Raw genomic sequence first — 16,378 nt, 5'->3', positions numbered from 1 at the left:
CTCCTTTTGGCTTAAAAAGCAAGGTTGTTAGATGGCATATGAAAAAGTCCCTCATTGTCTCTCAAATCCGTCAAAAATCCGAATTATTTGCAATGTCCCATTACAAAAGGTCCTATCCAGGAGAGTTGGGTCAAAATAGAAAATTGTATGTTGTTGAGTTGGTCAGCCCTTACAGCCTCCAGCCTGATGCCACACTCCATCACAGCCTTAACACTCAGCAACACCTATAGGCCCTCCCAGGCCTCTCAATAAACATGTCTCATAGACTTCTGGGTTTATCCCATACAGGAGTTCAGGACCTGTAAGAGACTAGCAAAAAAAAAACAATGAGAGGGAAAAGAAGGGGAGGGAAATACTCATCCTTCCAGGCTGTATGGCTCTTGAAGCACTCTCTCTAGTCGTTTCGCTCACATCCACGGCAGGCCTCCTCAGAGGTTGTGCCTTTGACAACACACTCATCTGTCTTGAAATCCAACAAAATCTTTCTTCTCCACATCTTTTTCTTTTCTTTTCCGCAAACGATTTAACAATCGTCTATCCACTTGCTGCAATGCAATCTTCCACTCCAGTCCTGCTGCAGTGTTAAACTTACTCAATTCCCCTTTTACACCGACTCGTTGAACAGATCAAAATTTGTTAGTAACACACGTTGAAAAGCCTCCTGCCGCTTCTCAAATCTGGCAAAATCCAGGCTGGGGGCGATGGAAAAATGCCCCTATTTGCATGATCTAATGTCCCGTTTACAAAAGTCTTAGTCCTCCCTTTCCGTAACCTTTAGAAAGAGTTGGGCCAAAATCACAAAGTCCAGAATCCAAATCTCACAAAATTATTATGAAGCAACATGAGAAGTAGCCAATTATATCATGTCTTTGGTTCTCAAAAGGATAACTTTTTATCACTTGGGCACTAGCTCCCTTTTTGAATAAAATGTCAATAAAAAAAAATTTAAAAATCAATGTCAGTTCTTAATCCTTCTGTGTCAGGAATATGGGATCAATTTTTTTTTTCAAATATATATATATATATATATATATATATATATATATATATATATTTGCACTGCCACTTGTGACAGTTTTCCATACAAAGTCTCCACAACCAATAACTCCTCTCCTTGTCCTCTCCAAAACATTCATTCACATTCCTTCTCCTTCTTCTTGACTCACCAAGACCACCTGTATTCCAAAGTGCTGCAAAAAAAAAAAGAGAACCTCCAACATTTCCCTATAACCTGTAAGGGGTTTAAAGTCTGTAGAACAGAAAAAGGGGGAGTAGCCCACAGAGGCTTGAGTTTTCAAAAGTACACTTGTTCAGGCTAATTTTTTTTTTTTTTGAGATTCAATTTCTGGGCAGATGTCCAGCTCTTATCTGTTGTATCACCATGTTCTCTAAAAACACTGAAGCATTGTTCTTTCAAAACAAGGATTTTTTTTTCAAGCCTAAGACCATTTTTTCCCCCAAAAAAAATATATCTACAGCTTCCGAATTGCTTCTGAACAAATCTACTAACATTGTTTATAACTCTTTATGCATTTTGAATTCAACACATACATCTCATTCACACAAGGTTCACAGGAATTCTGATTAGTGGTTAGTTGTTTAGATAAAGTCACACACTCTCTCTCAGCTCATGAAACATTCTCACCTAGTTGTCCCAAAACAAGTTCAAAGCAAGGATTTAAGTTCCAGGTGAAAGACAGAACCCCAATAATATTATATATATATATATATATATATATATATATATATATATACACATTTACATCATCATTTTCTTTCTTTTCTTTTTTTTCATATTAGATTCACATTACATTTTTAAAACTTCACTAGTTCACAGCGGCTTTCATTGACCTTGGCTGTCCACTGGAATTCCATTTATCTTTCTCTGGGCATTTCGCCTGAGTTTAACCAGAATGACAGGGAGTTTTTTTACCTTGGACTGTCTGCCAAGATTTTCCCACTATCTTTTTGGCATGAGGCCCAGGTGCAAAAGAAAACTTTTTAAGAAAACAGCTTTTGTTTCTCAGAAATAACAAGGAAAACTTTCTGAGCTTCAACACCACTTTAACAGCCTCAACGCCACCCTCCCTTTTTCTCGCCTCTCTGCAGCTTGTCAGCAAAAGCAAACTAACACAGACCCTCTTCGAATCAGATTTTTTCAACCGTAATAAAACATTTCTAGATATTTGTGCTCAACATTTTTTGTGTAAATCTATAGACTCATTTTTCATTTTCACTTCAATATTACCACGAAACATGCAGAACTTGAAACTCATTATTCCCCACACATAACAAAGAAATCAAACAGTTTTTTTTTCCCTTCCCCGGGAGTTGCGACTCCTCATGAGCCCTGCACGACTTGGTCTTGGGGCACCCTCACAAGTCTTGTTCTCTGGGGAATTCCTTCTACGGCTCTACTTGCAACTGAGCCGAAATTGTCTAACATACACTGTAATGGGGTGGTGGATTTGAACCCACTGCCTCCCATCCTGCCTAATAGAGGGGACTGCCTTGGACTGGGCACCTGGACACTCAACGGTGTGTGTCAGGAATCACAAGACAGAACCCCTTTTATCTCCCTGGGAACCTTTGTGTCCCTCCCGGCGCTGTTCCCTTAGTGTCTCATTTAACCACTATACTTGCCAGATTGCTGTAGACGTCGGACCAACCTTCGCCCCTGGGCTTTTTCCCTGGATCCTTTTCCTCCTAGCTGGTTTCTTTGGAACCTCGCTGTCGTTGCGGCTCCCACCGTCGGCCGGCGTTGGCATCAGAGGCAAGTACCGCAGCCGGTCTTACAATATTCAGGGGCCCCTTCTCGTCTCACGGTAGTTGCCTCTGGCCCCCACCGCCGAGTTGGGACCGTCCCGCCAACGGGATCCGTCTCCGATCTCCTGGCCCGTCTTATTGTGGAATCACGTCGGGGTCACCAGAAAATGTAGCGGAAGCCAGATTTCCCCTCTTCCCGGCTTCTCGTGTGTCTGTGCGGACGCAGTGGAAGTAGGAGACAGACAACTGGAGGTTTTTCCAAAGAAAGCAGTTTACTAATGTTCCTGCAGCTGCAGAGGTTCATCCCACGCACAACTAGATGCTGAAAAGGGAGAACCCCGCAGACAGGGTCGAGTGTCTATTTATACAATTCAGTGGGTTCAGTTTACGACCGCCCACATATCAAACCATTGGTGCATATTTGTGGTGCAGTATTACATTTCATTACTTTCGTTTCTCTCAAAACACATGATTTCGGGGAAATCATGTGATAACCCATCGGCTGTGTTCCTGGCCTGCTCGTACCTCCTTATATGGCCATTTCCTCCTACCCCTTCATTCCTGCCTTAGTGTATGAGAATGATTTAATATGCTGAGCAAAACGACTCTCTATAGCTTCTAGCTATTCATTCTACTACCAGATCCTTGATAAAATTCTCAGATGAAAATGTTATCTTGACAGCTGACTTTGTTGAACAGTTGGAACTGTTTGGCAAATGCATGAGATGTATGCATGACTCTGTGAAATTTGCAGTAATAATTAGCATGAGGGAAAAATTAGAATTGTTGGTTGGACACAAATTATAAGTGGCTCAACTGGAGAGAGGGAGCTTAAAGAAAGAAGAGTTCACCATTCTGGAAAAGTACAAATGTCAGAAAGAGGAAAAGGAAAGCAGGAGTTGAAATTATGGGGATAAGGGACCTCATCACACCGAGCTTCAATTTACAGGTCATAGTGAGGGGATTCACCACATAGCAAATCCGGTGGGTAACAGGGCAACCTCTTGCCCCATGCCCTGCATCACCCACCTCATCCATTTACTCATCCCATGGGGGGCAAACGTTGCCACCCAGATTCTCCTCATGCTAAACCTTCTCTATGAGAACATGGGAAGTCCCATGCTCTCTTTTCAGTGTCCTAGCACACTGGAAGGACAGAGCCCTGCTGGAAGTTGCCATGCGTTGTCTGATGGCACCTGACAGGCTCAGTCTCCAACTCTCCATTTGGATAATGTGTAAGATGGGCCCACAGGAGGGACTGATTCCTCATCAATGGTTTTTACCCTCTGGCTGAACAACAATTGTTTAAGCCTTGCTTAGAACTTGCAAATTCAGAGGTGTGGCTTCCTTAATTGAGTCTATCCATCTGTAATGCAGTCATCCTCTTTGGAACCATGCACCACTGCTTCAATAAACTACCCAAATTTGTGTCAAGAAAAATTAGAGAATTAAGTACATCTCTTTGTCCATAAGCTGCTTCTGTATGGAAATACAGTCAGTCTCCGAATTACAAACGAGATAGGTTCTATAAGTTTGTTCTTAAGTTGAATTTGTTTGTAAATCAGAACAGGGATATTTTAAGTGTAATTCCAGCCATATATAGTAGAATCCTCTGAGAAGCAAGGTCCATAGGGCCCGGAACCGATCACCAAGAAGAAACGCCTTTTGGAGTTCTGAGCCTAGGATGGCACCAATGAACTGGATACGGCATGTAGGCTGCAGTGAGACTTCTCCCAGTTCGCTATGAGACCTAGGGACTGGAGGAGAGACAACGTGGAATGGATATGGGTATTCAACTCTGAACTAGAGTAGGCAACAAGCAGCCAGTTGTCTATATAGGGGTAGACCGTTATGCCCCTTGTGCGGAGGTACACAGCAATAGTGGCTATATACACTTAGTGAAAACACACATAGCGGTTGTGAGACCAAAGGGTAAAATATTAAAGCAAAAGGCCTGCTCTCCAAGGACAAATGAGAGAAACCTCCAGTAGTCCTGGAATATTGAATTGTGGATATAAGCATCATTCAAATCAATGGTGGCAAACCATTTTTTTTATTCAGTAAGGGGAGTATGGTAGCAAGATACACCATTCAAAATTTCAGATGTACCTGTTTATATCTGTTGAGTCTAAAATATGGTGCTGCCCTCTGTCACACTCAGCCACCAAAAAGTAATGAGAAAAGAAACATTCACCAACAAATGAGTGCAGCTGTGAGATTGCATCTTTCTGTAGCAAAATCTGAAACTCCTCCAACAAGGGGGAAGAAGGGGGAGTAAATTTGGGAGGGCGTTCCATAGGCCAGTAATCTGCTGGGGGTCATAGTTTTCTATTTATGAAACCAAGTCTCCGGAGAACATTACAGTCAAATGAGACCCTGGTCTAAACAACTCAGGAATCCAATTTTCTATCTCCCAATCTGACCAATTATCCATCTTATCAAATGATGTAGGTATTCTCTGACTTGCAGTATGGAGAAGGGACAATCCCGGTGCAATCAGGCAGAGCTTTAGCAACCTGAGAATATTCAAAGTGCTTTTCTATTCTTATCTAGGCTTGAAAGTCTATTAGCACAGCTTAGAAAACTCTGAAACCAGGGGAAACATGATTTGAGTAATCAGACTGCCCTGGAAAGCTTCAGTTCTCTGGACAGTTCCTTGCCACAAACAACAATGCAAAATTAAGATGCCATCAAGGACTTGGTGGAGTTATATAACGCCTAGGGTTTGAACAGTACAGGGCAGTATCCAAGTGTGAGGTCAATTATTCCCAACTGCATGCATTCACTTTTTTCCCAGTCTTGCTTCGTAGGCGGCAGCAGATGTGCTGACTATGTTCCCCACAGCTTTACGAGCCTCAAGCATCTCCTAAGGAATGAAAGAAAAGAGAAACAAAGCTTTAGATTTAGTCCAGCTTAGTTATACCAACAAACATACCTGCAGATCTATGGATTGCTCACATTTGGGAAATAATCCACAAAAAATGCAAATTGCAAATAGGGGATTTTGTAGAGCCTTTGAAATCGAGATAAAGGCATAAGCTTTTGTATACTTAGTTTACTTCCTCAGATGCAAAGAGTAAGCTAGGAATCTTGGAATGGATCTTTAAGAGCAGACTGAATAAATAGCCATACTTGTGACTATGGTGATGTGATAAATTCAGTTTTAAGGATGAATGGTCATTGAGAAACAAAGACAGAATGAAAGTTGTTGCCTAGGCCAAGATGCATAGAGTAGTGGAGTAAATGAGCATCTTTTTCTCACTTAAGTCTCAAAAGTGCTACTATTCGAACACAGCTATGTTTTTGAATTCTAACACATGTAAATTGACCTGGCATCTTGAGAGATTTGCAGCTTTCAAGAAATTTTAGTTTAGGTTTAACCATTCCTCGTCCATACACTAATAGTATTTATGGGTACAGACTCACCACAACTACCAAACTACCACAACTACCAAACAGCCAGAATCAGAAAACACATGTTCATGCGAGATAGTACATTTGTTTCTGAATAGCTGTCAGTTCTCCCTTTTTAGAGCACAACACAAAATATTACAATTGCCTTGGTGGGAAAAGCTATAAATGGCAGATAGCTGGAACTCAAAAGCACTCTGTATTATTCCTCAGAGAGTAATGCTGAAAAATGTCTACTTTGGTTTTCTGAATCTGTGTGATTTCTGCAATAAAATCTGATTGTGGTGGAATAAAATATCTAGTCTGCCTGGGTGAGGGTTAATAAATGCAATTGAATCAGGTAGGGAGGAAGAGAAGGCCTTATGAACTAGCTTTCGGGAAGCATCAAGCAGGAGCACCATAACTTCAGTCCCAGAATCAAGTGGCTGAACTGCATTTATTACAAATAATGCATTTTTAAACACAATTATTTAGGTTTAAGTGTGTTTTTCAGCCAATAATCAACCTTGGTTTTTATAGGACCATCTTCAGCTGCCAAGCACACCTTTCCATTCTGTTATGGAGTTTTCACCTAGCAACCTGAATGCAGAATTCTATAACAGAATCTTTTAGCCTATTATTGACATTCTGACTCCAGTTGACTTCAGAAATTCTGTCAAGACAGGACTATCGTGCACACACACTCTCATATTTTTCATAATGTAACACTACCCTCTTGTGCTGCTTGTAAAGTTGTTCAAAGCATTTGTGCCCAATATGGAGAGTTTTTATATCCTCCTGTCGCTCTGCACTCAAGACCAGCTGAGAACTGAAATCTGTAGAGGCCTGGAAATACAAAGTGGAACAGGATGAAAAAGGTGAAACAACCAAGGTGAGTCCTGATTTTCAGCAACGCCAGCATACATACATATACACACACACACACATTTTTACCTTGTATAGTTGTTTCTCTACTGTCTGTTTTCTTCTGCAGCTGGATTCTCCGTTGTGGGAGCTGTCTCACTCTGGCTAACACCTGCCTTTTGGGCATACCAATGTTTTTTCCAGGCTTGGATCTGTCAATGATCAGGGAGAAAAAGTAATAAAGAGAAAAGCAACAGGAGCTAGTATCCTACTTGGAAAGGAACAGAAAAATCTTGATTCCCAGAAATATGACGCTAGAGTTTTACCTGTCAGCTTTCACTCCCTGCATACTACCAGGAAGTTATTAAAAAACAAGCGAACAGAAGATCACACTGCCCTCCCTATTTCTCATTAGTTCCCAGTTTCCCTTTATCTGGAGACAGTAGCAGACTGGTCTGGGTATCAACTTGCCTGATGCCAAGTGGGCCTCCTTAAACATGCCGAAGTGGAGATGTTAAAAATGGGAATGTTCTTTGAGTAGCTAGAAAGTTCAATAGTAGTTGAATAATACTTTTAATTTTGTCTTTTTTAATTATGTATTTTTTTTAAAAAAATATTTTTTACAAAATGTAAATGATAATAATAATGCATTTTATTTGTTACCCGCCTCTCATAATAATAAATTGTAGCCTTATAGTTGTGGATGGGCCTCCTTTGTCTCTGGCAATCAATATTTCTATTGCCAATCTGCCACTGCCTGGCGATAGAAAAGAGAAAAAAGTGTGTGTGTATTGTTTCATTAGAAGTTAATGTTTAGGTGTTTCCATTATATAGCATAAGCTGTTTTCCTGCTCCCCTTTTGCATCCTGCTCCCCATGTCAATCTATCTGACTTTCGAGATCTTTGTGAACAGAACTTTTGATCAAGATGAAGTTTCAAGTCTAACAACATATGCAGGAATAGATCATCTCACTGTTTTTACTAGATCCACACTTCACTTTAAGAAACCCCTCGGCATCTTTGTTTTTATTGCATCATACCTCCTTATCATGTAGGGCTTCTGCATCATCTTTTCCATGATTTGCTCTACTGCCTCATCCCACTAGCTCAACAAGGAATGGAGAGTGTTTCATTCGGACTTATCCTGCCTCCTGTTGAGGCAGCTCTGAGCCACAGCTAGCCTGCATGGCAAGTTTTCATTCTCCCTCTGCAAGTGCTTCACCTGGTCTCTGTCCAAGACAAGGGGGTCAGGGGTGGTAGGATGACATGGTGAAATATAGCTGCACAGGCATGTTTGGGCAGCATTGGTGGTGAGGTTTGGCTGGGATTGGTGGAGCTTTGTGAACACAACTGGGGATGTAAGGTGGAAAAAATCTGGAGATTCCAGGCTGAAAATACATCTCACAACCGTTGGATAGGGAAAGGTGAGTGGGTGGCATTAGAACCAAGCATACATTCAAAAGAGATATAGATTAGACATTTAACTGAAACAAGAGTTTTGTGCAAGATTGAATAATTACTTTCTGGAGTTAAAATGTGTCTGAAAGTAGTCAAGTTATGGATTTCCTCACAAAGAGAAAACGATTTTGCAAGTTTCATTTGAAAGCCTTTTGAAATTTTCTGGTTGGAAAGGAAAATGGAGTGTTCTACAGGAGAGGACAAAAGCAAACAGAAATCCTAGATTCTCTGAGGGTGAATTAAAGAGAGGGATAAGGCTGGGCAGCACAGAATGCCATATTGGAAGTCATGCTGAGTACTAGATTGTGAGTTGAGACATTCATGTCACATAGTGGTGCATCACATAGGCACACACAAATCCATCAGTGTCTGGTGGGACCAACCCAATTATCTACTAGGTGTTGCTATTGCCGAGGCAATAGCAGTTGCCATATGCACTTATGTCAGTATTTACATCAGCTAGTGCTCCAATACCTCCTAAGCATCAGTTCCTATCTGATCTTAGGAACTGAGCAGGGGCAGGCCTGGCTAGTATTTGGATAGAAAAATATACCAGTAAGCTAGAGGACAGCAAGGGCAAATTGCTTTTGAGTACTCTGCCTAAGAAAATATCTTGAAATTCATGACATTGCCAAAAGTCCACACATAACCAGAAGGCAGATAATACTACTGCTACACAGGAGAAGGAATACAGAAGGGAAGGGAAATAGTTTTCTGGTGTTCAATTAATAACTGTCTCTTTGGTACAGGATGAACAATATCCAGGCTCTCCATAAAACCAGAACTGGAAATTTCAGAACGAGAGGGGAGACACCAGACACCAGATATCCAAAACCATCTCTCGGGGTGTTTTAATTGTGCTTTTCCTGCATGGTAGAAGGGGGTTGAATTGGATGGCCATCTGTAACACATCCCTGACACCTGATTCCACCTTAACCTGGTCAATTTGGGAACCATTGCTGTACAAGACAGTTGCCATCATGTCATCATGGAGGAGCCACAGGATGTTCACAAAGTTGCCAGGCATCCGATTTTTTTGGAGGATAGTCCAGAGAGCACTGCGATTCACTGTGTTGAATGTTTTTGCAAAGTCAATGAATGTCATGTACATAGGTTGATTTTGTTCCCTGTATTTTTCTTGGAACTGTCATGTAGTAAAGATAATATTCACTGTTCCTCTGAAAGGGCAGAACCTGTCGGGGATTCAGTGGGGATGTCTTCTGAGATTGGTAGACAGCTGTCAAACTACTTAACTGCCTCAGTCCTTGAGGTAGAATGACTGAATCTAAATCCACTGCCCATGTGCCAGTCTGTGACTAGGGGCTTCCAGTTTTCACAGTCCTGCCCCCCTCGCCACTCACTAATCGCCATGGTACTTTTGTTCCGATTTTTTTTCTTGGAAGACACCTGTGCTTGAATTTGATTCATGTGTGGAGATAAGTGCATAAGTCTTCACATAATAAGGTGCACATCCAGTGGCATGATCAACCTAATGACTGGTGGCTTCTCTTCTGTTGCAGCCTTCTTCCACCTTCACAGCTGTTGTAACATGTACCATGTTATCATCCCCCTGCTCTGCCGTTGAAGACTTCTGATTGTGCTTGGTCTGGTCCCCCCTCCCCTCCCCGCGACCCTTCCGCCCAGGGACACCCTCAGGGAGCACATGACTCTGATGGCTTGGCCCACAGGTTCATTGGAACCTGTGTTAGATTTAAGACAGATCAATTCAAACAAAGAACATCATTTCCTGTTTCTCCATCTTGGTCAACTGTGAAATCAGTATATATGGTATTCCTGTGCCTGCACAGTCAGCATTCGGAATCTTGCAGAGCACTTTGAAACATTTTGGCGGTAGCCCCACCCACTCTGCCCATAAAATATATATAGCCAGTGGAAGGGACTATGGCCTCAGTTCCTGTGCAGGCACAGGAATACCATATGTGCTTATTTCACAGGTGACCACTTGGAGAAACACCGTTACAGATAAACAAACTATACTTTCTATTCTAACAAAAGAATAACAAATAGCTCAACAATTTGAAATTAGGATCACAGCAGAAGCTGTTCATTCCTTTTTCTCCTGGACCATACTGCCCCTGTCAGCCATTGGAGAGCAGAAATCTGCATTAGAAGTGAGAAACGCTCTTTGATTGGCTGACGGATGCTGCAGTCCTGCCTTTTCAAGGGAATCCTCCCAGCTAGCCATGACATCCGATCTGGCTCTGCCAATCAGCTGGCTCCAGCTGGGGCGAGAGCAGGAAATACAAAGTATTAGACTATATAAAACTGTATGATCTTGGCTAACTCAAACATACTGACTTCCTTTAGCAGCTTACTGTGAGCTGTCACATTTGACTAGTTTGTTTGCAAGAGATCATGGGGGACCTTGATGAAGGCTTTACTGAAATCAAGATATGCTATATTCACAGCATTCCCTGGATCTACCAAGCTTGTAACTCTATCAAAAAAAAGAAAAAGAAAAAAAAAGAAAAAAGATGAGTCTAGCATGACTTGTTTTTGAGAAATACATGTTGACTTTCAGTAATGACAGAATTCCTTTCTAAGCGATTACAGACTGCCTCCTTAATGATCTGCTCTAGAATCTTTTCTGATATTGATGTCAGGCTGACTGGATAATTGTTTGGGCCCTCTTTTTTTCCTTCTTGAAGATAGGAACAATACTTGCCCTCCTCCTGTCTGCTGAGATTTCTCCTGTTCTCCAAGAATTCTAAAAGATTATTACAGGTAGTTCTGAAGGTTTGGCAGTTGAATCTAGCTACATTGTTTGAGGTTGCAAGAGCCAGCTAGCTTTTCTTCAGGTTAATGCTCATGTCAATTCCCCTGACTGGGAGGGTTCTAGAGCAGGCATGGGCAAACCTTTTAACATGGGAGTCGCATTGTGGGCAGGGAACGGCCAGGGGGAGGGTTATCCACACAGCTGCCCAGGGCTTGCAGGAGAGCCTTGGGCAGCCACATGTGTCTGCAGGGTCCTCTTCTTGGCAGGAGAACGTGGCGGCCCATGTGTCCTCTTGCCAAGAGGAGGATTTGACATGAAGATGCCCAGGGCTCTCGGGAGAACCCTGGGCAGCCACATGCGACTACCCTGGCCCTCCTCTTGGCATGAGAGGATGCTGAGACACACACTGCTGAGAGTACAGTAATACACATGTGCATGTCTCTGCCACGGCCCTCCTCTCTTCATAGGGATATGCCGGGTCACTGCATCCTCATGCTGAGATGACATGGAGACAGAGGAGGACTGGAGGAAAAAGTCTAAGGGGCTGCATTTGCCCATACCTGGTCTAGAGGGATGAGTTAAGAACAGATTGGCTGAATGGAGGTTGCAAGAGCAAGGTTGGTCAAGCCCAAAACATGTAAGTTTGTAAAGCTTAAATCTTGGTTGGATTCTTTCCAGTTAGCTGGGCTCCCAAGCAAACTTTTCTCAACTACCTTGCAGGTTGGCGTTATTTGCACCGCCATTACTACATGACTACAGAAAAGGGCTCATGGGTGGTGCTAAAGGGCTGGGATATGGGAACACACCTCTTGGTTGGGAGGCTTGCTTTCTCAAATGCTGGAACAAGCATTTAAGTCTGCCTATTCAACCACCTGGCACAACCATTTGTCAGCCATTAGATGTCAGCAGTGTCCTTTAAAAATAAAGGACCAAGATAAAACAAAGTGCTGTGTGCCTCAAGTCACTAGAGAAGAGCAAACACAGGATTGGGAGGAGTTTGGTGAATTTTCAGGAAAAAACAGATGCAGGAAGGATAGGAAAAGAGCAGCATGTCTTAGAAAGTGAACAAAAAGAAGAAGGTGGTCCTTGCCTATTTTGATACCAGAAATCTAACACTACTGTGCATTACTTTATATCAGACCACTTATTAATTGTTCATCCTACATTCAAGCAGAAAAGAATTGTCAGTTTGATGTCGAAGTCTTTCATGGGTTGATCACAGGGTTGTTGTATGTTTTCCGGGCTGTATGGCTATGTTCTAGAAGTATTCTCTAGTAGTTTGTTTAACAATATTTTCGGAAAGATTTGGGGCCAGAGAGGCAACAATCCTTTTGGTAAGTGAAGTGTGATCGTCTTCCTGGATTCCTTATCTAGTTTCATCTGAGAAAATGCTTCTCTAGGACTTTCTAAATCTTACGGAACAACTTATATGCTAAACTTTTGCTGAAAGCTGAAAAGTCTGACATGGTGGTTGTTAGAGTGGTTCAGCATTTCTGTGTTCTCAAATAATATTCTGTGTCCAGGTTGTTTCATCAAGTGTTCTGCTATGTCTGACTTCACTGGTTGAATTAGTTTGCAGTGCCTTTCATGTTCCTTGATGTTCCTTGTTCCTTCATGTTCCTTGGGCCCGGGCTGTGGTGCAGGCGGGAGAGCAAGCCAGCTGCAATTAACTGCAATGAATCACTCTGACCAGGAGGTCATGAGTTCGAGGCCGCTTGGAGCCTATGTTTGTTTGTCTTTGTTCTATGTTAAAAGGCATTGAATGTTTGCCTATATGTGTAATGTGATCCGCCCTGAGTCCCCTTCGGGGTGAGAAGGGCGGAATATAAATGCTGTAAATAAATAAATAAATAAATAAATTGATTCATGTTTGGGCAATGCTGCATTTGGTGGTCCCTATGTAGATTTGTCCACAGCTACACGGTATTTAATAATATTAATTATATATTATATATTAAATGTAATATTACTAATAATATTACAATGTAATGATATAGTACAATATAGTAATTTAATGCTAGTATTGTACTATACCAATAATTTAATGTATTGTATGTGAATGTAATTTGTAAGCCGCCCTGAGTCCCCTTTGGGGTGAGAAGGGCGGCATATAAATGTAGTAAATAAATAAATAAAGGGTATATTCCTGCAGAGGTGAGAGGATTCATATTTTCCTTTGCTAAACATAGCATTTGTTGAATTTTCTTAGTGGGTCTGTAGATACCACCATGCCAGACTACACAGAGAAGCCATTGAAATCTGCAAGCATGTGGACAAAGGAGGAAACCATAAAAATGAACAAAATCTGACTACCAGTATTTAAGCACTCTAAAATCAGGACAATAAAAACACTCGTAAAACAGGGGAGTTCCAGAGAGGAAACAATCAGGGCCAGCTAACACCTACCAAGAAAGGATTCCCCCAGGCAGTAAGCAGCCAGGCTTTGAAGCTGCAAGACTATTCAGTGGTAATCAAGGTGGCCAATTGCAACATTCACACTTGCCTCAAACAGACAAGAGTTCTTTCTTCTTCGTGGTGCTTCTGTGGAAATCGCACATAAACCAAGTCAAAACCAAGGTGATATTAGAAAAGCTTTAGAGCTAGAGGTTCCTAGTGCTGACTGAGCGGTAGAAGAAAAGAACTGAGGCTAGCCCCGCCCACTGGGCTATATATGTTCTATTGGGCGGGGCCTCTGCCAAAATGTTTCAATCAGAGATTCTAGAAGGTTCTGAAATGCTGTGCAGGTGCAGTAGAAAATCCCATATGTGCAAATTCCACAGAACACCACTCGAAGAAACACAGTTACAGGTAAGCAACTATATCTTCTCCCACCCTGGACATTCCACAGATATATAAATCCCACTTGCCTAGTTTCCAACAGACCTCACAACCTCTGAGGATGCCTGCCATAGATGTGGGTGAAACTTCAGGAGAGAATGCTTATGGAACATGGCCATATAGCCCGAAAAGCTCACAGCAATCCAGTGATTCTATCAGCAAGTGCACTTGTGAGACAACATTTCCTTGGCCATGTGAGTTTCTTTGCTGATGTCAGCAAAGATGCCCAGCAATAGCCAAGAGCTCAATGGATATTTGCAAAACTAATGGGAGGATAATACAGACCTGAATTATTCTTTTTAAAATGTCCACTGAATTTTAATGTGTTTGAAGAATTTTTATATTGTATTTGTATGTTTTTAACTGTGTTGTGACTCACCTCGAGCCGTGGGGAGAGACGAGTAAGAAATAAAATTATCATTGTCGTCGTCATCATCATCATCATCATGCTTTTCCTTGTACTGTATAGCACAAGGAAAGAGGGATGGCAACATCTGGCCTTGGAGGCAGTAGACTAGTTTGGATTAGAGCTGATCCAGCTGTCCACACTAACCTTTGAGTGCTGGACTGCTTTGGAGTATCACCAAAACTCAAGCATTTCCCGACTTCTCCTAAAATGAGGTAAAGCTGGGCAAACCGGTTTTACCTCACATTATGAGAAGTACCTGGATGTTAACTGGACCTCCAGGAGTGACCTTTGGACCAATGCAGGATATAACACCCTTGTAGTTATAGTGACAGATGAAAGTTCCAACGCAATATGCCACACAAGTGGGAGATATGTATTTATATATATTTGGGAAACATCTGTGGTTCCAGTTGAGCAAGAGATAGGCTTGGATTGCTTTGCCTGAAGACAATTAAAACATTCCAGAAAGGGGTGTGAATGAGAGGCTCGGGTTGGGCAATAGGCCCAAGGTCTGCAGAAATGTATATAAGCACTGGAGTGACAGGCAGAGTATCATCAGAGAGGAGAAAAACTTGGAAGTGCTTCTTAAGAAAAGCAACAAAGACCAAGGCAAGTATTATTTCCTGGCCGTTAGGGCAAGGGTGATTGGTAGAAAGAACAGAATTGGCATTGAATAAATTGGAGAACTCACGTGGGAAATATGTACATGAACTTTTGGGACAATATTGAAAGGCAACATGTCATAAGTAACAATGTTATGTGTAATGTGTTACTTTTGATGAGAATCAGGGTAGAATGAGGATCTTTTAAACAAATAAGATATTTATTGGTGATACCAATATTCTTTTCTTATTATTTGTAACTTGTTATTTGGAATGGGAGATTGAGTGCCATTGCCAATTAATTCTGGCTGTTTCTCCCCCCTACATGGAATATAAAAGTAGGGAATAATCGATTGAGCTATAAAAAGTAATAGCAATGCATTACTTGGGTGTGAGTGGCAGCGGTGAAGCACTGAATTACATTACAAATATCTTTAAAAAATTGTTTTCTCTCCCACTACTTCCCACTACTTCCCACTACCTCATGAATTAGCTTTCCCTACATCAAAGTCAAAACTAGAAGGTAATTAACCTATTACAGATACTGCAGAGATACTAAACTAACTCTGTGTCATCTTTGTTCAGCCTGAAAGATTATCACAGAAACATTTACTATTTTGTTACTTAGTTGGCTGATAGAACGTGTCGCATATCCTCCCAGATTTTCTTAGCGTAATACAGATTACGATAATTGAGCCAACCATTTTATTATTTGTATATCGCTAACAATGACCATTGTTTCATTTTCACTGTGGTTCTTTATTAAATTAGGCGGTGATTATATTTTTATGTGGGAGGATCAAGATAACTACTATTTAATTAAGAGTGGCTGACAAATATTTCTAATCCATGTCTAAACTTGAATCTTCTTTAAGAGAGATAACATCACTTTGATATTCATGCACACACCCCTAGCCTTACCCACCAAACCAGGGTGACCTTAATATTAAGGAGAAAGCTTGCAAACAGTTACACCATTCATAACAGTACATACAACTATCATGCAATGAAGTTAGATAAAGAGTCCTTGTAGCAATATAATGTTGAACTCATTCATTTAATTACGGGTCAGCACTTTAAAAACCAAGCCCTTTATAAAATGTAATTTGCTGGACTTCTAACAGTGAGAGGAAGAAGAAAAGCTAGGAATCCTAAGGAATCACATAACAGAACATGTTAACATTACGCAGTCAATGAACACATCGCAAATCAAGAAAAAATATTGTATTTATGAACAAATGAATAGCAACTCAGTTTCCCAGTTTCTTACAATATAGAACTACCTGGCCAAATAATTTTACATTCATTCTTGAT

At 41.3% G+C, this 16,378-nt stretch overlaps 2 long non-coding RNA genes across 3 annotated transcripts; one reads left to right on the top strand and one right to left on the bottom strand.

The window, feature by feature from the left end:
• Positions 1–4,800: 4,800 nt before the first annotated feature.
• Positions 4,801–13,835, bottom strand: LOC100562171 (uncharacterized). Of its 2 annotated transcripts, XR_009999775.1 has the most exons (4): positions 13,622–13,835; positions 7,111–7,777; positions 6,889–7,002; positions 4,801–5,632 (listed from the first exon to the last, which is right to left on the bottom strand). It is a non-coding gene; the product is annotated as an uncharacterized LOC100562171 (long non-coding RNA). The 2 variants fall into 2 exon arrangements; XR_506974.3 differs by lacking the exon at positions 13,622–13,835 and having other exon boundaries at positions 7,111–9,280.
• LOC134292531 (uncharacterized) lies at positions 6,909–13,100 on the top strand. The gene is made up of 2 exons (XR_009999776.1): positions 6,909–7,048; positions 9,228–13,100. It is a non-coding gene; the product is annotated as an uncharacterized LOC134292531 (long non-coding RNA).
• Positions 13,836–16,378: the final 2,543 nt, after the last annotated feature.

This window comes from Anolis carolinensis, chromosome 6, assembly GCF_035594765.1.
Source record: "Anolis carolinensis isolate JA03-04 chromosome 6, rAnoCar3.1.pri, whole genome shotgun sequence".
In the NCBI taxonomy this organism is placed as follows: domain Eukaryota; kingdom Metazoa; phylum Chordata; class Lepidosauria; order Squamata; family Dactyloidae; genus Anolis; species Anolis carolinensis.
The sequence above is the reverse complement of the archived record's forward strand: the minus strand, read 5'-3'. Positions and strand labels throughout refer to the sequence as shown.